Raw genomic sequence first — 25,720 nt, 5'->3', positions numbered from 1 at the left:
CAACTGCCTCCTGCACACCTCCTACTGGGTATGTGCCCGCAACCGAGGTACATGCCCTTGACCGGAATAGAACCTGGGACCTTTCAGTCCACAGGCCAATGCTCTATCCACTGAGCCAAACCAGTTAGGGCCAAACCCACAATTTTTCAGTGTATGGGACGACACTCCAACCAACTGAGCTAACACTGGCCAGGGTTAAGCTGTTCTATTTATTATCTTTAGTGTCAATATTTTTTATGTTCTTTATAATTTTCTCTTTTATAATTGCAGATGTTGATTCTAAATTTCAAAATATACCCTAATATATATATAGGGTATATATATATATACCCTAATATATATATAACTTAAGGTATTTTTAAATATATATATCCTATTTAAAAATACCTTAAGTTTTCTCAAAATTAAATTATGAATACTCTAATTCTAAAATCTCCTTAGTTTTTAAATCTCAAGATTAAAAATTTTAAGTATTTTAATTTCAAGATAAAATATTTGAATACTTACTTGCTACACTTTCTTATTATGATTGGGAATAACATCTTCCCTAAGGAACTAGCATATTGGCAGATGAATCTGTTATTATCACTTTCAACATGCCTTTATTGGAAACTTTTATTTACATTTTTAAACAAGATGGTCAGACCAGTTTAATCCGTTGACAAAACCCCATGCATGAATAAATATAGGACTTAAAGGGAAAAAATGTAATGAGAAAAAGGTTTTGTTTATCTCTAGACTCTTTTTTTGGCAAAGAATTAAGGTTGCCTCAGCTTAATTGTCTTATACACATTCTTGTGACGTTGCAAGATTTGTTCAGAGGAAGAAAAAGAGGGGAGGTCTGACTGTGTGGTTATGTTTCTAAAAAGGGTGTTAGAGAAGGAGAAGAGAACACATAAGCAAGCTGGTTTGACCAGAAACAGAACTGCCTGTGACAGATTAAAAGTAATGCTTGGAATCTGAGAGCAAGCAGAGAGTGGAAATTTACAGCTGCCTGTGTGAGTGTTCAAGAGATCGTTTTCTGCTAATGTTTTCCGGTGGTAACTGTTACTCTTCAAAGACAGAGGCAGAAAGTCAAGACTGGATTGTGGAAACGCTTTTCTCTGTCACGCTTTGGTAAAAGGAATCACCCTCCGTTGAATGGAAGATACAGGCTACTTCTTCTGAAGACCTTTTAGCCCAAGAGAGAGCTGTCTTCAGCACCTCACTATGTGTCTACTTTTTGTTGCTTAGACAAGCCTGGGATTTCTATAACATTTGGTGAGTATTAACTAGGTTATCTATACCAGTTCATAGAAATGCAATTGATATGGTAAACTTCAGTTTTAGTTCAAGTTTTACAGTTATTGCTTATATATTCATTTTAAATCATGTTGTTACCTTGTTTCTTTGTAAATGATAAACTGCTGTTACTAGGAGAGGTTTAAAAAAACAAAGACTACAAAACAATACCCCTCTGTTGCCTAAGACACTTGAACCTCTACCAACTATTCTCTGTCTGTTAAATATCTTATTTTGGAAACAGGTTTTTATTTACAAAGTTTCCAAAAATAAAATAATGGCAGTATATCATTTTTCACCTTACTCTTTCAACTTCATGAAAATTCAAAAGTTATACTTTTCTGCCTAGTGTCAGTAAATTTAAAATTATCATTGTGATATTTGGTATTTTCTGTTATTAAATTACAGAGTTCTCATGATTCAAGTGGCACATGACTTCTTGAAAGTTCCATAATAAAAATAAAATTAGACAATTTACATGTTAGATTTACCATTTGATACAAAATGAATGCACGTGGATTTTAAATTAAGGAATAATGCAGTTATATTGTTCTTATAGCTGATACCAAGCTCTCACATAATGGTCCACTGGAGAACTAGAATAACCAGATGCACATATATGTAAGTAAGCAATAGAGCAGAAAAAAGAAAAAGAAACTCTTAAAATATGTATTCACATTCTGATATAAACTTAGCATAGCAGAGTGTATGCTAATTTTACATATCTCATTTTAAGGGCATCAAGGGAAGGCATGTAATCATTCTTCTGCTGGAGGAAGGAAGTATATATTATTAGCTGCTAAATTGAGTCATTGTGTAAAGATGCACCATTCTAAGCAAAGTTTCTAATCTGCACTTTGCCAGCCTCAAAAAATGTCCTTACTGATTCAAGTGAGTTCTATAAACAGAACAACTTAGCTGAAATGAAAACTTCAGCAGAGTGTCAGTACACATATTAAAAGGATTTGTACCCTAGACATAATATCCTTTCTCTAATATTTCCTCTATGTATATGGAAGCCAGTAGAACAGGTTTCTTTTTTTTAGCTTGTTGATCTATGTATAATAAGAAACTCAGCTGGTCTGTGGAAACCTTTTCTGGACTAGTATCTTGCATTTGAAGTCAAAAGTAAATACAATAGAGATAATATCACAAACCAACTTTTACTTCTTTACAGAATTTCCCACACTCAGTCCTTCTTGGACTGATGAAAGACTGGCACACAGCCTCACAATCTTCAAAATTATTTTATTTTAAACTAGCAATTCATTGTTATTATGTTAGTGGTGGCACCATTTCTTAAGCTTATATAGAAATAAAGAATAAGTCATCCCCAGTTTACAAATATTTTGTATCTGAGAAGTTTATTTGTGAGTTGGTTGTTGGGAATTTGAGACCCATCTTCCCTGGGAAACAATTTAACAAATTATTGTTGGCTTTTATTATAGCCTAAGAATATATTTTAGTCACATGGTAGCAAAACCATTGCCATCCTGAAAAATACTAGAAAATCAGTTTTAGTGATGAAACTAAATATAAAAACAATTATGTTGACTGAGACATTATCTTTATCCTAACTATTAATGCTTGAAGAAAAGCAAGTTTACTAAGAGATGGATGGATATTTGGAAGAATGCTTATAAATTGGATTTCTAGCTTTAAGAGCTTTCAAGATTGATTGCACTGTTTATGAGATCTAAGCTCATGTTAAAATTAGTGATTATTCTTTTCCTTGCTACAGAAATATTTCTAGCCATTGCTCTTATGCTTATCATTCATTTCGGAGGTCTAGCCCAATGTTCTGACACATAAGTAGGTATCTAATAAATAGATACAAGATGAAGACCAAGCTCTTTATTTAGTTCACAAAAAAATGGAACTGAGTAATTTTTCCAAAGTATTCTAGAAAGGAAAGGGGGTTAAGGGCACACAGTTTTCATTATGAGAGAGATGACCTGACAAGAACTAATTGAATTGTGAGACTCTAACAAAGCTATGTAATACAAAATAGACCTAACTATTAAGAGAAAAAGAAAAGAACATAGGATAACTTGGTGGTAATCCCGAATGAGTAGGGATGCTGATGAAGGAAAGCAATTTACCAGCTAGGTATCTTGAGTACATAAGACATTCTGAAGTAAGGTGTTAACTCAAAAGAATTATGTATTTGCCTGTGTGTACTAGGACCCATAAGAAGAAATGTGGCTTATTTGGAAAATTCCAATTAGGTTGCAAATTAAGGTTAGTTACTCTGGCCCTAAAAGTTCCTCTAAAGTGCCAAAGACATAAAATTTTTAAATTAGTAATGCAATGAGCAGATATAAAAATCAATAACAAAATAAATAGTGCAGTGAATGCAGATTATACTTGTATTGTATGATCCTTATATTGTACAGAAAGGCTTTTCCATTTGATTAAAAAACACTTTTTTGTTAATCTTTTATAAATTAAAATAAACCTACCACTACATGAAAAAAATTCAGAAAAGTTCAGGAATTACCATTCTTTTATGTGGCAAATTATTTAAAAAGTAATGCTTTTGAGTATTCCTAAATGACATATAATAGGTGCTTAATAAATATTTACTTATTGATTGAATAAAATAAGGTGAAATAGTTTAGACAGTTTTTCATTTCTGAGATACGGATCTCTATGTTTACATATACATGTACATATGTATTTAAAATGTAGCTTAAAGATAATATTTACTGATTTTCTTTAGCAAGGGAAAGAAGCTATTAAATGCTTTTTCATTGTGGTCCTACTTAGTATTCCATCAGTAGTGAAATAATTGGTTTAAGCTGAAATCTTTACTGCTTATGCATGATATACTTTTCAGTTTTGTGACTTATATGTCTTAAATTTCTAGCAGAAACTCATCTAGGCTTTTCCAGCTTTGGAAATATGAAAGGCTATATTAACCTACCCAGCCAGAAAAACTACACACCTGGAAATCTATAGGATGTAAGCTATCTTCAGCTAAATTACTTTCATCTCTATTCTCCCATGTTAATGTTTTTATAGACTGACAGTCCATAGACAGGCACAAGGGCTTACTGAAGCTATGATATAGTTATATTTCACACTATAACCAAAAACCTTGTCTTAATACCAATAACAGTATTTTAGTCAAAATTTGGTGATTGGTATGTATGTACTAGTACTTAGAGTAAAGACTAAAAATAAAAGTGAATTTTGGGTTTCCTTGGATAATTTTGTTGTGAAGAATAACCATTGTGAATTTCAGAGATCTGATGTTTGATTACAGTTACTAGTTTTTTGTTTGTTTTTTTAAGTTTTTAAAATATTTTTATTGATTTCAGAGAGGAAGGGAGAGGGAGAGAGCGAGAGAGAGAAACATCAGTGATGAGAGAGAATCATTGAGTGGCTGCTTCCTGCACACCCCACACTGGGGATTGATCCTGCAACCTGGGCATGTGCCCTTGACTGGGAACCAAATCATGACCTCCTGGTTCCTAGGTCAACGCTCAACCACTGAGCTACGCCAGCTGGGCTACAGTTACTAGTTTTTGAGAATACTAACCTAGCTTCAGATCTCAGCTATAAATTGAGATTGTAAAATTTGAATGTAAAATTATTATTTATTGACAACCATTAATATCTAATAGGTGTAGAAAATTTTAGCACAACAGAAATGTTACTTCAAACTTAATGAGTGAAATTACTGGTTGTTTTTTTCTGGAAAAATGATCTAGTAGGTATTATTTATAACAATAAACAAATTAGTAATTGTATATACTAATTCTATTTTAAAATTATTTCAGTGATTACAATACATTATAATTAAGGAGCAATTCTCAAGGATGTAGGTTTCTCTTATAAAAAGATTTTTATTCTGATGTAAGTCTGATCAAGGCTTCCAGATGAATGAGGGTGCTTAAAAAACTTCTTACAAGTTTTTAATTTCTTTGTAAATTGTCCATATTTAGAAAATATCTCTCCCTCAAATCTGTTAACAAAACTTTTAAAAACAAAATAATCCTTAGTCATTTTCAAAATGAGATCAATAAAAGTTCTCATTTATACTTTATTTTCTATTGATTTTCACTTATTTATATAGGTATTCAAGTACAAAATTCAATTGTGATGCCTTCTAATTACAGTTAGGATGTATATTTTAAAGTGGAATCATTGAAGGATAGAAGACATTGATTGGAAGACACTTTGAATATATAATATGCTTTAAAATGGATTTGGTGTTGTAACATACATAACTATAATGATATGCTTTGTAATTTATTATCTCTGTGAAGGCAATTCTAAATTATGATTTTGGGGTGGCAGGGAGAGGCTACTTAAATACAGTAGAACTTTTAGGTGTACTTTTTTAATTTTAAAATTTACATTTAATTTAATTTACCCATTTTAAGAGGACAGTTCAATGAATATTGACAAATGTATACACTTATGTAAGCTTCATTCCATTAAAAAAAAAAAACTATCTTATAGGCCCGATTGTTTGCCATAGATGCACTTTCAGTTGCACTCTTTCTATCTGTGAGTCCTGTTTGGAATACAGATAAAAGAATGGTAATTCATCTGAACTTTTCTGAATTTGTGATGACAGGTTTATTTCTTCCTTTTAAAATTTCTATTATTATTACTAGAGGCCCAGTGCATGAATTCGCGCATTGGTGGGGTCCAGGGCCGATCAGGGACGGGACTGGCCAGGATGAGGGGCTTTGGGTGGTTTGCCGGCTGGCCCCGCCCCTGATCGGGGTTAGGGAGGCCCACTGGCGGGGTGGGGCTGGCCAGGGCAAGGGGCCACAGGCTTCTGGTCATTCTGTCATTTGGTCTATTTGCATATTACACTTTTATTAAATAGGATTATTTTTTCAGTTTAAGAGAAGGTACCTGTGCTTTAGTTTAAATTAGCAAGCTTCAAGAAAGAATTTTGGAAATATTCTTTTCTCACTCATTATTGACTGTAAAATAAAATTTAGTTAAGGGAAAGAAGACTCATTTTTGAATTGGCTTTCTTACAGTGAGTTAGCAGATTGGTTATACTTTTTATGGTTTTACCTATGGAAATATTGAAATTTTTTTGGCTTCATAGATAAATTTCCCACTCCCTTAAACTTCCATGGAAACCTTTGAAATTAGAACTGTTATTGAACAGCATAGCTGGAGATTAGACACAAAGACCTAGAAATGCTCATTTGCCTCCTGCAGGTAGAGATTTACTCCCCTTTAAAACATTTTAAGGAGTAACAATGAGGGCATTTAATCCCCCAAATGGCTCTTCTCCTAGCTTCCCTTTCCTTCTTCCTCTTCAAACACTTCTCTCCACTTATGCCACTGAATGTATTCAGATGACTCACTTCAGTGATTGATTTTGAACCATCTTCAATGTCATTCCAAGTTTTTTTAAAATATATTTTTATTGATTTCAGAGAGGAAGGAAGAGGGAGAGAGAGATAGAAACATCAATGATGAGAGAGAATCATTGATCGGCTGCCTCCTGCACGCCCCCCACTGGGGATCAAGCCCGAAACTCAGGCATGTGCCCTTGACCAGAATTGAACCTGGGACCTTTCAGTCCGCAGGCCGACGCTCTATCCACCAAGCCAAACGGGCCAGAGCTCATTCAAAGTTTTAAAAAGTGAAATATTTTACTCTGTATTAGGAAAGGGAATGCTGCCAAAATCTACTACAAAATCTAGGGACTTAGTTCCCTAGGAGCAGAGCAGAATGGTCTTTTAAAAAAATTATTTTTATTTATTGATTTGAACAAGAAAGAAAGAGAGAGAAAAACATTGATTTGTCATTCCACTTGCATCCATTGGTTGATTCTTATATGTGCTCTGACCAGGGATTGAACCCACAACCTTGGCATATTGGGATAATACTCTAACCAACTTAGCTATTGGCCAGGTCCCAGAATGATCTTTTTTGACTTTTTCTCCAGAATCTGAGCCAAGTCCTACTCTTGATGAAATTTCATAGCCAAAGTACCAGAAATCATATTTGTTTGACTAATGCTTTGAAAAGACATACTGATCAGATACTCCACAGTTTGAATTTTTAAAGAAAGGTTGTTTAGTCATTAAAAATATCATTTATAAGGTTTTTACATTATAAAACCATTTGCATGACCTGTTAAAATTTTTGGGGAAAAAAACAGAAAATTTGAAGGAAGAAGACAATTATCCATAGCCTATAACCCAGAAGCAATCATTGTGTTTTTTGAAATTATTTTTTTCTATGCATAGGTTTTGTCTATTTGTGTTTTGGTTTTTTTTTGCTTTTACATAGTTGTACTTATCCTATATAAGAGAGGAATATGCTAATTAGCCATTACGCTCTGAGGCGTAACGACCAAGCGCTTCACAACCAGATCACGGATCAGCAGGAGGGTGGGCCAGTGAGGTACAAGCAGGCTGTGGAGAGCTACAGGAGGGGACAGGGCAACAAGCTATGAGGGGGGGTGGGGGGAGCTACAGGAGGGTGGGGCAGTGGGTGGAGAGCTACAGGAGGGCAGGGCAGCAGGCAGAGAGCTACAGGAGGGCGGCAGCGACTTACTGGCACACAGATTCATGCGCTGGGCTACTGGTACTCTATAATGTGGGATGCTGTTTTTAACATTTCCATTTTTATATGCTTTGTAAACATTTTCATAGCCATATACTGTATTTCATCAAACTAAAAAGCCATTGGTTATAAGGCATATACTGTATGTACCCCTAAGAAAGAAAAACAACTGCCAGTTACTGTTAGGTCCCATTAATTGTAAGAAGCAGAATTGTTACTAAGTCAGAGGTTGTGAACATTTAAAGTTTCTAGATCCATATTGTTATATTATTAATTTATTTTCCCACCAGTAAGAAAACTGGGCGTATTGCATCTCACCATCAGTAGAATTTAATTTTCATAAAACAACAAAGAACTTGATATGATAGGCAAAGTAGCCGTTCACTTAGAGTTTGCATTTTTTCCATTATGGGCAATAAACACATTTACTGTGTTTAACTGTATGTCCCTCTTCATGGTTTTCCCATTGTCTAAATATTATTTCCCTAATAATTTTCTTAACTCATATTAAGAAATCTCCTTTTATAATGATACTAGAGGCCCGGTGCATTAAATCCGTGCAAGGGTAGGGTCCCTAGGATTGGCTGGCGATCAGGGCTTATTGGGGCCTTCTGGCTGCCAGCCAGGGCCTTCCTTCCTTGGCTGCTGGCTGCTGGCCGGGGCTTTCCTTTGATCTGCGCCACCCCCTGGTGGTCAACACACGTCATAGCAAGCGATCGAACTCCTGGTCAAACTCCTAAGGGGACACTTTGCATATTAGCCTTTTATATATATATAGATTAACCCTCTTATTCATATCACATAATTTCTCTTATTTGTTTGCCTATAATTTTATTTCATCCATAAAAATTCAAAACTTTTTAAAAATTTGTAGCATATTTATATGGACTCTGATTTGTCAGTCTTTTTCTTAGAGATTTTTTTATCACTTCTAAAAATAGACAGATAACTTTACAACAAATTTGGCCTGGCCTGTGTGGCTCAGTGGTTGAGCACCTACATATGAACCAGTCAGGGCACATGCCCCAGTTGTGGGCTAGATCGCCAGTAGGAGGGCATGTAGGAGGCAGCCAATCAATGATTCTCTCTCATCATTGATGTTTCTATCTATCTATCTATCTATCTATCTATCTATCTCTCCCTTCTTCTCTGAAATCAATGAAAATATATTAAAAAAGAAAGAAATTTGACAGTCACTTATAACTTATTGTAACATCTGTATCTGGGCTCTTTTGTTCTATTAGTCTGTTTTTCTTGTGCCAGTTTTACTTAAAATTTGTTGTCCTTGTTTTTTGATATGCCTAATTTAGTTACCAAAAATTTTTTTGACTTGTGATTGGAATTATAGCAAACCAAAGGCTTGTGGAATAATTGACATTTTAATAATATTTAATTTTTCTATTCAAAACAAGATAGGTTTTTCTGCCCAGTCAGTGTGGTTCAATAGTTGCGCGTAGACCCATGAACCAAGTTTGTTTCATGGTCAGGGCAAATGCCTGGGTTGCAGGCTAAATCCCCATTGTGGGGGCGGGCAGGTGCTTGCAGGAAGAGCTGATCATTGTGTCTATCTCTCTATTCCTCTTTCTTCCTCCCTCTCTAAAAATTCAATAAAAATATATATTTTTTAAAAAGATAGGTTTTACTGCTGAGATCTTTTCTAGCTTAGTTATCTGGGTTTTTCCTTAAACCTCTTTATTGTTTCAGGAAAGAAGAAATGTACTCATCATAAATAATGCAGAAAAACACCAAGATAGAAAGAATTTTAATGTTTTACAAATTTTATAATTTAAATAATACCATTAACATTAGCTGAGCCCCATTCCAGAAATCGTTCTGTGGATATATACAGTTAAAAGGATTGAATCCTATATAATAAAACCCTAATGTGCAAATTGACTGAACGGCGGAACCACTGGCTGTGATGCGCACTGACTACCAGAGGGCAGACGCTCAATGCAGGAGCTGCCTCCTGATGGTTAGTGTGTACGGCTGGCGAGCTCTGTGGTGGTGCTGGGAGCCTCTCCCACCTCTGCGGCAGCGCTAAGGAGCAGTGAGCCAGGCAGTAAGGAGCAGCGAGCAGGCGGGTGGTAAGGAGCGAGGGGTCCCGGACTGTGAGAGGAATCCTGGACTGCAAGAGGGATGTCTGCCTGGGGGGATCGGGCCTAAATTGGCAGGTGGACATCCCCTGAGGGGTCCCAGACTGGGACCGGGCCTCTAATAGATAAATAAACAGCTTGTATATCTTTAAGCATCTCTTTCACTTGTTAGTTTTTTACTTTAGAAACAAGTACTTATCTTTATTTTGGATTACCATTTGTCAGTTTTTCATAGTGATAGATTCTTTTTTAACTTTTTATTTTGAGATAACAATAGAGTCACATGCAGTTTTAAGAAACAATACGAAGAGATTCTGTATATCCTTCATCTAGTTTCCCCCATAATGACATCTTGCATAACTATAGTACAGTATCAGGAGAAAACTTACATTGATACAATTTACAGACCTTATTTAGATTTCATTGGTTTTATATGCATTCATTTTGCATGTGCGTATATTTAGTTCTTTTGAAGTTTTATATTATCTGTAGATTCATGTCAACATTATCACAATCAAAATATAGAATAGTTCCATCGTAAGGATTTCTTCTACACTTTCTTAGCCACAGCCACCTCCCACTCTCATCCCTTCCATAATAATCCTGGTGACTACTGTTTTCCATTTTTATAATTTTAATATTTTAAGAATATGGAATAGAATCATTCAATACATAACCTTTTTAGATTGTCTTTTTTCACTCACCATATTTTTCTTGAGATGTAAATAGTTGAGTATAATAGTTTGTTTCTTTCTATTGCTGAATAGTAGTCCATGGTATGAATGTATTACAATTTAACCATTGGCCCATTGAAGGATATCTGGGTTGTTTACAAATAATGCTGCTGTGAAAATTTGTGTACAGGTTTTAGTGTGAAAATAAGTTTTCATTTCTCCGTGATCAAAGTGGGTTGTAAGGTAATTATATGTGTAAAAACCTGCCATTTTCTTTTCTAGAGTGGCTATGCCACTTCACATTCCCACCGGCAGTGTATGAGTAACCCAGTTTCTTTGCATCCTCATCAGCATTTTGTGTATTTTTTTAAATTTAGTCATTTTCATATGTGTGTAATAATATCTCATTGTGGTTTTAATTTGCGTTATCCTAATGGTTAATAATGTTGAATAGCTTTTCATGTGTTTATGTGCCATCTGTATATCCTCTTTGATGAACAGTCTGTTCGTGTCTTTTACCCATTTTCTAATAGGATGTTTGGTTATTTTATTGTTGAATTTTGAAAATTTTTTTAGATATTCTAGTTACAAGGGTTTTGTGTGTTCTTTAATGTGTCTTGGTTTTGTGGATTTTAAACATGTTATAATAATATACTTTTATATTTAACTTTTTTAAATTAAAGTTTTATAGTTTTTTTAAGTATAGATCTGATATAGATATTGTATGCATTTAGTTGTCAGTGTGAATGGGATATGTTTTTCATTATATTTTATAATGTATTGCTTATGTATGAAAAATAGTAGTTTATGTATTATTCATCGTGTATTTGGCTACTCAACTCTTATTAAGTCCAAAGTGTTTTTAGTTGTTCATATTAGGTTTTTGATGTTTATAATCATATTGTCTGTGAATAACAATTCTGACACATCCTTCTCAGATTTTGTACAAATTTTTGTTTTATATTTTAATGCTTTGAATGGAACATATAATAATGATAGTGTGATGGTAATGCTTTTTGTGTCTCTTTTCAGTGATAAACCCTCCATTAACAATTATTTTTTAATTAATTAATTAATTTTTTATATCTTTCTTGTTGAAAGTATTACATATTCCCCTCCCCCCTCTTTTCCCTTGCCCTCCTCCACTCAGATCCCATTCCACCCCAGATCTTCACCACCCTATTACCTGTGTCTATGGGTAATGCATATCTACGCTAATAAAAGAGAAAGATGCAAATTGACTGTACTTTTGCGACGCCCACCAGCCAACCAGGAGTGAGTATGCAAATTAACCCAACAAAGATAGCGGGTTAATTTGCATAACAGGTGCCGAGTGGCTGGGGGGCGGGACACTTGCATCATCGCCATGGCGACAATGCAGGCATTCTGCACCATCCCAGCCCCTCTGGGCCTCTGGGCAGCATGGGAAGGTGGAAAGGCGGCTCCAGGCCAGAGTGAAGGCGGTGCCGGCAGCCAGGGAAAGGAAGGCCCATTCTTGCACGAATCTTCGTGCATCGGGCCTCTAGTATACATATAAGTTCTTTAGTTAATCTCTTCTCCCCCCTCCGCCTCCTGAGATTTGTCAGTCTGTTCCATGTTTCTATGCCTCTGAGTCTATTTTATTCATCAGTTTATTTTGTTCATTAGATTCAATTGTTGATAGATATGTATTTATTGCCATTTTATTGTTCATATTTTTTATCTTTTCTCCTCCTCCTCCTCGTCCTCCTCCCTACAACATTTCATGTAATACTGGTTTGGTAGTGATGAACTCCTTTAGTTTTTTCTTGTCTGTGAAGCTTTTGATCTGACCTTTTATTCTAAATGATAGCTTTGCTGGGTAGAGCAATCTTGGTTGTAGGTCCTTCCTTTTCATCACTTTGAATATTTCTTATCACTCCCTTCTGGCCTGCAAAGTTTCTGTTGAGAAATCAGCTAATAGTCGATGGGAACTCCCTTTTAGGCAACTAACTACTTTTCTCTTGCTGCTTTTAAGATTCTCTCTTTGTCTTTAACCTTTGGAATTTTAATTATGATGTGTTTTGGTGTGGGCCTCTTTGGGTTCGTCTTGTTTGGGACTCTGTGCTTCCTGGACTTGTAAGTCTATTTCTTTTACCAAGTAGAGGAAGTGTTCTGTCATTATTTCTTCAAATAGGTTTTCAATTTCTTACTCCCTCTCTTCTCCTTCTAGAACCCCCATGATATGAATGTTGGTACTCTTGAAGTTGTACCAGAGACACTATTCATATTTTTGGGTCCTTTTTCTTTTTGCTCTTCTGATTGGATGTTTTTTGTTTCCTTATATTCCATATTCTTTGTTTAAAATATGTCTTTATTGATTGAGAAAGAGAGAGAGAGAGAGAGAGAGAGAGAGAGAGAGAGAGAAATCTATCAGGGATGGAATCTGCAACTTGGGTATGTGCCCTGACCAGGAATCGAACTGGTGACCTTTTGGTGCACAGGATGATGCTCAATTAACTGGGGCACACTGACCAGGGCCCAAATTCTTTTTTTTTTTTTTATCAAATTTTTTATTAAGGTATTATATGTGTACATATCTTACCATTGCCCCCCCCACCCCACTCCCATACCTGCCCTCACCCCCCAATGTTTTGCATCCGTTGGTTACTCTTATATGCATGCATACAAGTCCTTCAGTTGATCTCTTATTTCCCCCACCTCTCCCTAACCTTACCGCTGTAATTAGACACTCTGTTTGATGCTTTACTGCCTCTGTAACTATCTTTTGGTTCATCAGTTTATAATGTTTTTCATTATCCCTAAATGAGTGAGATCATGTGGTATTTTTCTTTCATTGACTGGCTTATTTCACTTAGCATAATGTTCTCTAATTCCATCCAGGTGTCTACAAATGGTAGTAATTCCTTCTTTTTATGGCAGCATAGTATTCCATTGTGTAGATGTACCATAGTTTTCTGATCCAGTCATCTGCTGACGGGCACCTAGGCTGTTTCCAAATCTTAGCTATTGTAAATTGTGCTGCTATGAACATAGGGGTGCATATATCCTTTCTGATTGGTGTTTCTGGTTTCTTAGGCCAAATTCTTTATTTGATTCTTGGCGTCCTCTGCTCTACTTTTGATTCTCTGTAAATTATTCTTCATTTTGTTTAGTGTATCCTACATTTCTGACTGATCCTTTTTTATGTCATTGATATTTTTGTTCCTTGAGGTTCTCACTAAGTTCACTGAAGTTCTCACTAAGTTCCTTGACATTCTGACTAACTTTCTTGAGCATCCTTATAACCAGTGTTTTGAACTCTGTATCTGGTAGTTTGCTTTCTTCCATTTCATTTAGTTCTTTTTCTGGAGATTTCTTCTGTTCTTTCATTTGCAACATGTTTCTTTGTCTCTGTATTTTGGCTGCTTCCCTGTGTTTGTTTCTATGTATTAGCTAGAACTGCTATGTCTCCTGGAATTGGTAGAGTGGCCTTGTATAGTAGGTGTACTGTAGGGCCCAGTGACTCAGCCTCCCCAGTCACCTGAGCTGGACACTCTAGTGTGCCCCTGTGTGGGCTGTGTACACTGTCCTGTTGTAGTTGAGCCTTAATTGCTGTTGGTGTCACTAGGAGGGCTTGACCCCCAGGCCAACTGGCTGTGAGGACCAGCTGCGACTACAGTGAAAGAGCTGCTATGCAGTAGATACCCTGAGAGAGCAGGACTTGCTTTGATGGGGATTTGGTATTCACTGAATCTGCCCCTTGAGTGTGTCACTTGTGGATGTGGTACGGTTGTAATCTGGTATGGTTTGAAGCTGACCACTGGGTGCACTGGCTCTGGGGCCTCCCAGAAGGTACAGAGTCAGCTACTGCCTGTGCCCTGTCTGGGGCCACCTGGCACAATCTACAGAGCAATCTGTAGGTGGCTGCTACTTGTATTGGGCTTGGAGGTGTCCAGGAGAGGCCAAGCCGTAAACCTTGGCAAGCTATTGCTAGTGCCAGGCCTGGGGCCACTTATTCAGAGGTATGTGGCAAACTGAGGCCAAATGCTGCTTGTTTGAGAGATTTTAGGAAAGTCTGAATCCTGAGCTAGGATAGGCCATTCATATCATAAATCCACTGGAAACAGCTTGGGTGGGGCTGCCAATTGGATGGGGTGGAATCTCAGGGAATCACCAGGGTGGGCTAGGTTAATGGAAACTCAGATATGGCACCTGCTGAGACTGTGATGGGGCAGTCTCAGCAAAAGAACAATATCCTCTTCTAGCACTTTTGTCTGGAGAAAGCTGCCCCCAGTTCTTGACCTAATGATGGATAAGCTCTGCCCCAGCACTGGAGCTCAGAGGGAGTCTAAGTCCATGCATGGGCCCTTTAAGAGGGACTGCCTGCGACTCCAGCAACCCTCCATGTCACTCAGTTACAATACCCACTGATGTTTATTAACCAAAGTTACAGGGACTTTTCTTCCCGTACTGGAACCCTCAGCTGAGGGGTCTGGTGTGGGGCTGAGATCCCTTGCTCCTTACGGGGGACCTCTGTAGCAAGATATCCCTCCTGATTTAAAAAAAAAAAAAAAAGGCCACATGTGGGTGTTGGACCAGGCCATTCTGTGCCTTCACCCCTCCTATTAGTTTCAACAACAGGCCATTCTGCACCTTCACTCCTCCTAGTAGTCTCAACATGGCTTCTTTTTTAATTCTCTAAATGTAGGGCTTCTGTTCAGCCAGATTTCAGGCAGTTCTGAATGATGGTTGATCTGTGGTTTAGTTGTAATTTTGATATGGTTGTGGGAGGAGACAAGTACTGCATTTACCTATGCTGCCATCTTGACCCTCTTCCTCCTCCTCTCTATATTTATTTATTTATGTTATTTAGATTTTTATTTTATTGAATGGCTTTTTATCATCACCTGAAATAATTATTTGATTTATTTATACAATTAATTTACTAATATTAAATAATCTGATTTGATATATTGTTCTCTAAACATTCTTTGATTTTATTGACAAAAATTTACTTAGAATCTACATTGAACATTTTAACTGAAAATAATTTAAATTACTTCCCTAGTAACTCCTGTCCCCATTTCTGTCAGTAGCTTTTCTAAACTTTTATCTTTCCTTAAAGTCCCTATAATACTTCCCTGTTCTTCATCTCCCTCCAGCAGTGACTTGTTCTTCTACTTAGAGAAAATAGAGGTCACAAAATAAAAATAGATATATAAAATAGTCTTTATATTACCCAACATGTATAAAATGTTATTCATTTTATAAAGGAAATTGACATATGTTATATGTAATCTGTAAATATATTTACTATTTACAATAATAATTAGATAACATATCTACACTATATAAAGAGTAAGGCAAAAGTAGGTTTATAGTTCATATGGAAAAATAATACAATAATTAATAAATAAAAATAAATTCTGTTTCATGTACTCACAATTATAAACCTACTTTTGCCCCTTCCTGTATATATATAAAATCTATACTACACACACATACAAAAACTTTGTATTGTCTTATATTCATGTAATATTGCTTGGCATATCTTTATGCATGTCTTTATTCTCAACATTTTTCTATCATTTTGTTGTTTTATGTCCCTGGGGAGTTTATAGCTGAATTGTGTGTGTGTGCACTGACTCAGTTTGAGTCTTGATTTTTCAGTGGTAGAATTTAACACATTTGCATATAATTACTGTTGTTTGCTCTTATTCTTTCCATATTGTTTCATATTCTCTCATTGCTATTTGCTTGTTCTTTTATTTTTTCACTCCTGATTCTTACTGATTCAGTCAAATTATTTTTGTTCTTTTTTCACCCTTTTGATAGTTGCAAGTTCTGCATCTTAACATCTGTCGTTCCTTGAACAAAGTACAAAATCTATAAAAGAATTTTACTTATTTGCATTATTCCAGATTACTGATGTTAGTTTTTGTTACATTTTGCCTCTGTCAGAATACAGTAGGACTACTTTTTTTTTTAAATAATTGTATTAAGCTTCACAGACACATATCAGCCTTCATTTAGAATTAACTTTAAATTTTATCAGTTTCTTTCCTCAGCTCCATATATTTTTCAACTATTATTTTCATTTGCCTATTTCTCTATTCTCTTCCTTTTCCATTTCCAGCCTTAGGTAATTTCACTTTGTCCTCAAAGTGCATAATATTTTGACAGAGTACAGAACTCTAGATTTAAAATCTTTTCCTCTAGAAGCTATGTTGGGGCTGACGGGCAGACCCTGAGCGACCGATGAATGGATTACTCTGACACAGGTTTCTGTGAAAGAGAGGGCTAAGGGACTGCTTGGCTATAGCATCCAAGCAGCCTCATTTGCCTGCCTCCTTAGGCTTTTATTGTAACAACAGCTTGAACTAAAATTAACTATTAGATACTATCAGCAGGGTAAACATCCTTGAGGAAGCACATTCTTCTACAAGATCGGGTCTAAAGACTAAACATAGAGATTCCAGTAAAACACCTGGGGGCTCAGACTTGTTTGGAAAAGTCAAGGCAGGGTCTGCCACCTTCGGCAAGGTCCCCCTAGAGGCCCCCGACCTTTTGGAGAATCCTCTTTACAGATTTTCCAACCAAGTCCCGTGCTTCCCCACAAAGCTATGTAAAGAAGGTTTCACTGTTTTTTTAACATTTGATTTCAAGTTATAAATCTTGCTCCTTCTGTTAGAGTCTGATTCTTAGGTGCTACTCTGGATTTTCCCTATCTTTGGAAGTTTGTAGGACTTCTCTTTAGCTTTAGAGTTGAGAAATTTTTTAATGTACTTAGAGTGGGCCTTTTCACATTTTCCCTGTAAAACCATTAGTTTGCATTAATCTGGAGACATGTACCTTTATTCACTCAAGGAAATATTTTTTCTTTGTTGATTTATTTGTTACTCTCTCTTCATCAATTGTCTCTGTTTTTGTTTTTCTTTAAGAATTCATATTTGATCAATTTTTGCTCTCCAGACCTACCCTGTTTATTTCCAACCTTTCTCTCAATGAGTTCTTCTTTGTTTTTATTTTGTTTGCTCTCCTTTTTAGGAGATTTCCATGGGTTGGTCTTCAATTCGTTTTTTGTTTTTCAATTCTATGCCATTCTGCCAGTCAGCTATTTTACTGCATTTTTAGTTTTAAGCAAGTTTTTTTGTTCACTGTTTACTTCTTTTGCATAGCAGCCTGTTCTTATTTTATGGAAGTAATAGCATATCATATTTTTGGGGGAGGGATATTAAATATATTTTTCTTGTTTTAATTCTTTCCCCAGGGATTTGCTCTGTTTATATTTATCTTGCATTTCCTTGACTTTCCTCAAATTCCTGGTAATTCTTGATTGTGATTTATATTTTTAAGCAAGGGACTATATTAATTGGATGTTGGTATGACTTTCCTCAACTACCTAAAGAAATGGGCAAATATAGAAATGGGAAATTTACAGAAAAAGAAAGTTAAATGCCAAGTAAGTATATGAAAAAATGTTCATTCTTGTTAGTCATTGAAAAATACAAATCCTATATAATAAAGAGGTAATATGCAAATTAACCCTCACGCCATCACAAGATGGCTGCGTACAACCAGGCCAGCAGGGGGGTTAGTGAGGGACGACCAAACAACTGAACAAACAGGCTATGTGGGGTGACCAGGCCGGCGCGGGGGTGGGGGGTGTGAGGGGCGATCAGGCCAGCAGGGGGCAACCAGGCCAGCGGGGGGGGCAGTTGGGTTGACCAGGTTGGCAGGGGGGGTAGTTGTGGGCAATCAGGCCGGCAAGAGGGGTGGTAAGAGGCGACCAGGCTGGCAGGGGGCAGTTAGGGGTGACCAGGCCAGCCGGGGGGTGCAGTTGGTGGCGACCAGGCCAGCAGGGGGGGAAGTTGGGGGTGATTAGGCTGGCAGGGGGTCAGTGAGGGGTGACTAGGCTGGCCCGGGGGCAGTTGGGAGCGACCAGGCCAGCAGGGGGGGAAGTTAGGGGCAACCAGGCCAGCAGAGGGGGGCAGTAACAGGTGACCAGGCTGTCGGGGGGGCAGTTATGGGTGATTAGGCTGGCACGCAGAGGCAGTGAGGGGCAATCAGGCCGGCACGGGGGGGACAGTTAGGGGTGACCAGGCAGGCAGGCAGGTCAGCGATTAGGAGCCAGCGGTCCAGGATTGTGAGAGGGATGTCTGACTGCTGGTTTCCCGGGGATCGGGTCTAAACCGGCAGTCAGACATCCCTCGAAGGGTCCCAGATTGGAGAGGATGCAGGCTGAGCTGAGGGGGGGCCCCCCACCACCGTGCATGAATTCGTGCACCGGGCCTCTAGTTATAATAATAAAGGAGTAACCTTTTATAACTGTTATATTGGCAAACATTTTACATTCTGACAGTTCCAGTTGTTGGGAAGAATGAAGCACAACTGGGACTCACGCCAGTGAGAATATAATTAGTCTAACAACTTGGGAATGTAACATGGCCATTTCTAGTAAAGATGATTATACTGTTAGTGCCCCTAGGATCCATTTCAGAGCAGTGTTTTTTAAACTTGAGCTTATAACTCATTACCAGGTACTGAAATCAATTTAACAGACAATGATCAGTACTTCTAAAATATATATATATTTTTATTGATTTCAGAAAGGAAGGGAGAGGGAGTGGGAGAGAGAGATAGAAACATCAATGATGAGAGAGAATCATTGATCAGCTGCCTCCTGCATGCCCCACACTGGGGATCGAGCCTGCAACCCAGGCGTATGCCCTGACTGGAATCGAACCCTGACCTCCTGGGTTGATAGGTCAACACTCAACCACTGAGCCATGCCAGCTGATCAGTTTTTTTTGTTTGTTTGTTTGTTTTTTTAATGATGTAAGATAAAACAGGTAGAATAGAATGGAAAATATCCAGAGGGCAGTATTGTTTCATGAAATAATTATATAATCATTTATACATTACTTGTTCTAGGTCACAATGTAAAATGCATTCCTAACTGCAAATCACTCTAAAAAAAGGGGTGAAACCACTTTTTTCCTTAGAGACATTCTTCTACAAATGTACAAGTAAACATGCAAAATAATCTGTATTACAATTATGTTTGTAACAGTAAACAATTGAAAATAATTAGAACTCAGAGGATTAGTAAATAAATTACAATATAGTCATACAATGGGATGGTATACAGTAGGTAAGATGACTAAATTAGAGATTTGTGTATCAATACAAATAGATCTCATAACAATGTTGAGGAGGGAAAAAGGAACTAATGGTATGATACCATTTACATAAAGCTAAACCATACACAACAATATCACAATTATCTATAAATGTTAGTAAAAAAGTAAAGACATAATAGGAAAAATAAATGATAAGTAGGCACAGTATGAGCCAGAGGGGAATAGGATCAGTGAGACATACCAAGGGGGTTGCTTCAGTTGTTTTATTTTTTAAGCTAGATGGTAAATATAAACACATTACATTATTCTCTGTCTCCTATATGTCCCAAATATTTTATTTAAAATTAAATTAAAACACATAGGCAGAAAAGTCCTGTTGAAGTATTTTGATTATCTTGACCTTGTGATAATTATGTGAGTCAATTGTTACAGCCAGGGAAGTGAAAGAAATACTCTGGCCACACCTGGGTCCTGTTCCCAGCCTTTTGGTAGGGTGGGGTGGGAAGTAGAACAGACATGTTTTATCACCAGAAGAAATAGGACCAAACAGTTACCAGAGATTTTCTTTTTTTGTTGTAATTTTTAAAAATCTTTATTGTTGAAATTATTACATATGTCCCTCTTTTCTCCCCATTGAACACTTCTAGTCCACCCCACCCCAGGCCTTCACCACCCTATTGTCTGTGGTAATGGGTTATGCATATATGTATACAAGTTCTTTGGTTGATCTCTTCCCACCCACACACCCTCCCCCGCCTTCCCTCTGAGATTCCACAGTCTGTTCCATGGTTCTTTGTCTCTGGATCTATTTTGTTCATCATTTTATTTTGTTCATTAGATTCTTCATATGAGTGAGATCATATGATACTTGTATTTCTCTGACTGGCTTATTTCACTTAGCATTAAATAAAAAGGCTGTGATACATTTACACCATGGAATACTATGCAGCAGCAAAAAAGGGGGGGGTGGATCTCTTACTGTTTGAGACAGCATGGAGGGACTTGCAGAGATTTTCTTTTACCTTATTTTCTTAGAGATTTTGGGGGTAGTTTCCTTTTTAACTTATTTAGTTGCATTCTTATTTATTTTTAATCCCAGAGGAATTTATTATAATTGTAGATTCTCACCCTCCCACATGTCCTGCCAACAATATCAAGGCTTCTGCTCAAGAACTATTTCTGATTTTTAGCATTTATTTTATTGAACTCTTGTGCGCTTGATTCATCTCATCTTTTTGTAAAAGTTTTAGTAACTGTACATGATTTATTAACACATAAATAACACATAATTATGAGGTTATAGACTTTCCCTCTCAGAACTCTATAGATTGTATCCATGGTCCTATGACATTTAGTTTTATGGAAGTCTAAAGACGACTTAATTTTTGTCTCTTTTTTGTTAAGGTCATTTTGTATGAATGAGCTTTGAAAGAGGAATGTTTGTTTCTTTTAAAAGCTATAAGACACTTAATTTGGGTTTCTCATCATTAATCTTAATGAGAAAAATCCTTTAAATGACCAGGTTTAGATTTTGTTTTCTCTCTCTTTGAGTGTTGCTTCTGCTCCATTTTTTAGTTGCCTTTGTTTTGTTATTGGCTTCCTTGACCTTTCCCTATTGTTGTAATACCTGTTTTTATTGAATAGCACTTTATCTTCTCCATGGCTCTATAATATATATATACTATATATAATATATACATCTCTCTATATATATACATATATATACACACACACATATATATATATATACACACATACTAGAGCCTGGTGCATGAAATTTGTGCACAGGGCAGGGGGGGTCCCCTCAGCCTGGCCTGCACCCTCTCCAATCTGGGACATCCCTCTCGCAATCCAGGACCGCTGGCTCCTAACCGCTCCCCTGTCTGCCTGCCTGTTCACCCCTAACTTGCCCCCCCTGCTGGCCTGATCAATCCTAACTTGCCCCCTGCCGGCCTGATTACCCCTACCTTGCCCCCCTGCCGGCCTGATCACCCGTAACTTCTCCCCTGTCGGCCTGGTCGCCCCTAACTGCTTCTGCTTCGGCCCCTGGCCTAAGCCACAGTCTGGCCTCCCTCTGCGGGAGGTGACCTGGCGGATCAGGGGAAGGTGCCACCCCCATTACCCTGTTGCTGCTGCCACTGCTGGCCTGAGCCTGGGCCCTTTGCAGCCGCCTGAGCCTGGTCCCTTCGCAGCCGCTGTGGCTTTGTCCTGAAGGATGTCCGGAAGACGTCTGCTCTAATTAGCATAGTACCCTTTTATTAGTATAGATATATGTAGTGTATGTCTACATACAGACACACACTTCATATCATTTTAGTTTCTTTGACTTTTTCTGGCATTCTGGCTAAACTCTGTATGTGTCTGTTTCCCACTGCATTTTGAGCCCTGTGAGACATATTCATTTTGAATTTCTTAATTCAATACCTGGGACTTTAAAGGGGCTCAGTAAATATTTTCTGAATGAATAATGTAGACTGGCCAATTTTGTACCTTTTATTTGTCGACAATCAATTTTCTGTGGGGTCAATTCTGCTCTCTGCAGATTTGGACTGTCATGCTGCATTGGGTGGGAGGGGGTAATATGTATGTTTATGTGTTTGATTGTTTATCTTGGCCAGCTCTCTTTTTGTATAATCCTGCCCCCCTACCTCCCCCAATTATGCTGTCTCCTACAGAAAATTAATTTTGGAAGCAACCTTTCCTGTCCAAGCCCACAGGGCATTTCTCTCATTTTCATGTGCTGCTTTCCCCCCCTTTAAACAGAACTTACATTTTGTGTTGTTTATTCTGTTTATTTATTCTTGAAAGTGGAAAAGTACAACAGGGCCACTGTCAGTTCACTGGCATCTGTGTGCTGCATGGCCCGCTGTCACCACTAATGCTGGAGGGCAGGTTGATGTACGAGGCCCTAACACAGTTTTCAGTGTCCAGAAGACTTTTACCTGGTGTCAATCTGTTGGCTTAACATGGCATCTTTTCTTGTCCCTTTTTCCTGCTTTGCTGAAATACAATGTATGTTCTAAAAACTCAGAGGTATACTTTATGAAAAAACTACTACTATCAATTTATCCCCAGAAGGTACCATTTTCAAGTCTCTTTCATGCTTTTTGTCTCCATCTTAAGCATTTTGTTTTTGGCCATGATGGATACAAGGAGTTAAAGATTCAGAATGAATATAGATAAGCAATGAATAACCTACAGCTCACTGTACATGGCCTATGTAATTTAAAAATATTCTATTCTATCTTTCATTAAAGCCCCCCTTACATTATGGGGGTTCCTATAAAATTTAAAAATAGAATTATTATATGATCCAGTAATTTCACTTCTGAGTATTTATCTGGAAAAATAAAACACTAATTCAAAAAAACATATATGTACTTCCATGTTTATTGCAGCATTATTTATAATAGCCAAGATATGAAAACAACCTGTGTCCATTGATGGATGAGTATATATTGAATATACAATAGGTCCTCAGGTTACGTTGGAGATCCGTTCCTATGGCGCACGTAACACGATTTTCGCCGTAAGTCAGAACCCACCTACATAAGCACCTATGTCACTCACATGGAGCACATACACAGCAGTAATGAAGTGAAACAATTAAAAAAAATTAAAAGAAAGATAACAACTCCTGACCTTTACTTGTAGTAAATAATAAAAAACATAAAGCACATATGTACATATGTCAAAATGATGGAACTTCTTTTTTTATAAATAAATGGGAGATGGCGACGTAACCACAAAACAACGTACGTCGAGTCTGACGTAACCCAGGGACTGACTTGACGTATGTCATTTCATGGTTACGTCGCCATCTCCCATTTACAGTATTTATTTATTTTTTATTATTTACACACATACACACAATGGAATATTATTCAGTCATTAAAAAGAATAAAATTTTGTCATTTGTAACAACATGGATGGACCTTAGGGCATTATGCTAAGTGAAATAAGTCAGAGAAAGATAAATACTATATGATCTCACTCATGTGGAATCTAGAAAATAACACGAAAACAAAAATAAGTTTATGTATAAAGAGAACAGATTGGTATTCTCTTTATATATAAAATATTTTAAAGTCTTTTGTTTATTGTCAAAATTTAAACCAACAGTTGTGATTTATACTTCATAACATATACTAGTACTAGGGGCCCAGTGCACAAAATTCGTGCACTGGGAGGGGGGTTCCCTCTGCCCAGCCTGCACCCTCTCCAATTGGGGACCCCTTGGGGGATGTCCGACCGGCGGACGGACATCCCTCTTGCACTCTGGGACTGCTGGCTTCTAACCGCTCACCTGCCTGCCTGCCTGATCGCCCCTAACTACCCTCCCCTGCCAACCTAATCTCACCCCCAACTGCCCTCCCCTGCCGGCCTGATCTCACTCCCAACTGCCTCTGCCTGCCTGATTGCCCCTAACTGTCCTCCCCTGCCAGCCTGATCTTGCCCCCAATGGCCTGACCACACCCCCAATGGCCCTCCCCTGCCGGCTTGATGTCGCCCCTAACTGCCCTCCCCTGCTGGCTTGCTCATCCCTAACTGCTTCCACCTGCCTCATTGCCCCTAACTGCCCTCCCTTGCTGGCCTGATCTCGCCCCCAACTGCCCTCCCCTGCTGGCCTGGTTGCCCCCAATGGCTCTCCCCTGACAACCTGATCTTGCCCCCAACTGCCCTCCCCTGCTGGCCTGATCTCCCCTAACTGCCTCTGCCTCGACCTCCACCACCATGGCTTTGTGGAAGAAAGTCGGATGTCTGGAAGATGGCTGGTCGACCCGGTCTAATTAGCATATTACCCTTTTATTAGTATAGATAGATTATATAGGATAGGATTGCTTAAATGAGTGGGAGGAAAAGCCTTTTTCAGCAGGAGGAGATGCTCTTGGAAGACAAAAACACATAATCCCTATATCTGGACTTATAGCCAGCCATATGCACTATACTACCAAACTGGTCATAAAAAAATTGAACCGCTTTCTTACACCTTATACCAAACAGCTGTTGCCCTTAAAACCCCTCATCAGCCCCCACCTTAGGTTCTGCCTTTGAAGTTCACCCAGATTTGGTTCTGATTGGTTGGTTTCTATGCCAGTCAGCGTCAAAAGCTATGCCTCCTAGGCAGCCATTGGTTCCTCACACTTCACCCAGATTAGGTTCTGATTGGTCGGTTTCTATGCCAGTTAGCATCAAAAGCTCCGCCTCCTAGGCAGCCATTGGCAACTCGCGCTTCACCCAGATTTGGTTATGATTGGTCGGTTTCTATGCCAGTTAGCATCAAAAGCTCCGCCTCCTAGGCAGCCATTAGCTCCTGGCACTCTACCCAGATTTGGTTCTGATTGGTTGGTTTCTATGCCAGTCAGCATCTCTGGGCCTATCTCTGGGCCTGATCAAAGAAGCGGGGCTGATCAGCAGCTCCTGAGGAGGCCCAGAGAGAAAAAGAGGTGCGGCTGCTGGTGAAGCCGGGAGAGAAAGAGAGAGGCAACGGCTGATCAACAGCTGCCATGGAGGCTGGGGATCAGACCCTGCCTCTCTCTCTGCAGACTTCTCTCTGGGCCTGATCCTCAGCCCTCTCGGCAGTCAGTGCTGGGTCACTACGGCAACTCAGCACTGACTTCCAGACTGACTTCCAGTGTTTGGTCGAGCCTTGGTCATTACGGACCCTGGCTCTTTTATATATAGATGTATCCCATTGGAATTCTTGATCACAATCAATACTGAATGAATTTATTAGAAGGATATAAGGTAATTCACAGATCTATCAAATACTAGGGAATCAGATTTAGGAAGTAGGAATCTAGGAGGATGAGGGATTTAGAACCATAGCCAAGGTTATGCCACAGGAATAGCTGGTTAGAAGAGTGCTGGTATACATGTTTGTATACACATTTACATATAATATTCTTCACTGTTAATAAGCAAAATATTAAGAGAAATGGAATTAACTCAAAAGTCCATCAATAAGGTATTGGTAAAATAAATTATAATAATTAAGAGAACTTATCAAATA

The 25,720-nt window shown here is 38.0% G+C and overlaps 1 protein-coding gene across 17 annotated transcripts in view; it reads left to right on the top strand.

Moving 5' to 3' along the window:
• Positions 1–25,720, top strand: part of CAB39L (calcium binding protein 39 like) — a 179,029-nt gene that overhangs the window by 40,691 nt on the left and 112,618 nt on the right. For 7 of the 17 annotated variants that reach the window (XM_080661931.1, XM_080661929.1, XM_080661936.1 and 4 more), the window contains one exon: positions 1,061–1,260. The exons of 2 other annotated variants lie outside the window; for them this stretch is intronic. The gene's annotated coding sequence lies outside the window, so the exon portion shown is untranslated. Of the gene's footprint in view, positions 1–996; positions 1,261–1,840; positions 1,903–4,153; positions 4,246–25,720 lie in introns of those variants that run through there. 8 more of the 17 variants (XM_080661939.1, XM_080661938.1, XM_080661926.1 and 5 more) reach the window with 6 other exon arrangements.

The sequence above is a fragment of the Plecotus auritus genome, assembly GCF_963455305.1.
Source record: "Plecotus auritus genome assembly, chromosome: 3".
NCBI lineage: Eukaryota > Metazoa > Chordata > Mammalia > Chiroptera > Vespertilionidae > Plecotus > Plecotus auritus.
This window is presented reverse-complemented; position numbering and strand designations above follow the sequence as displayed.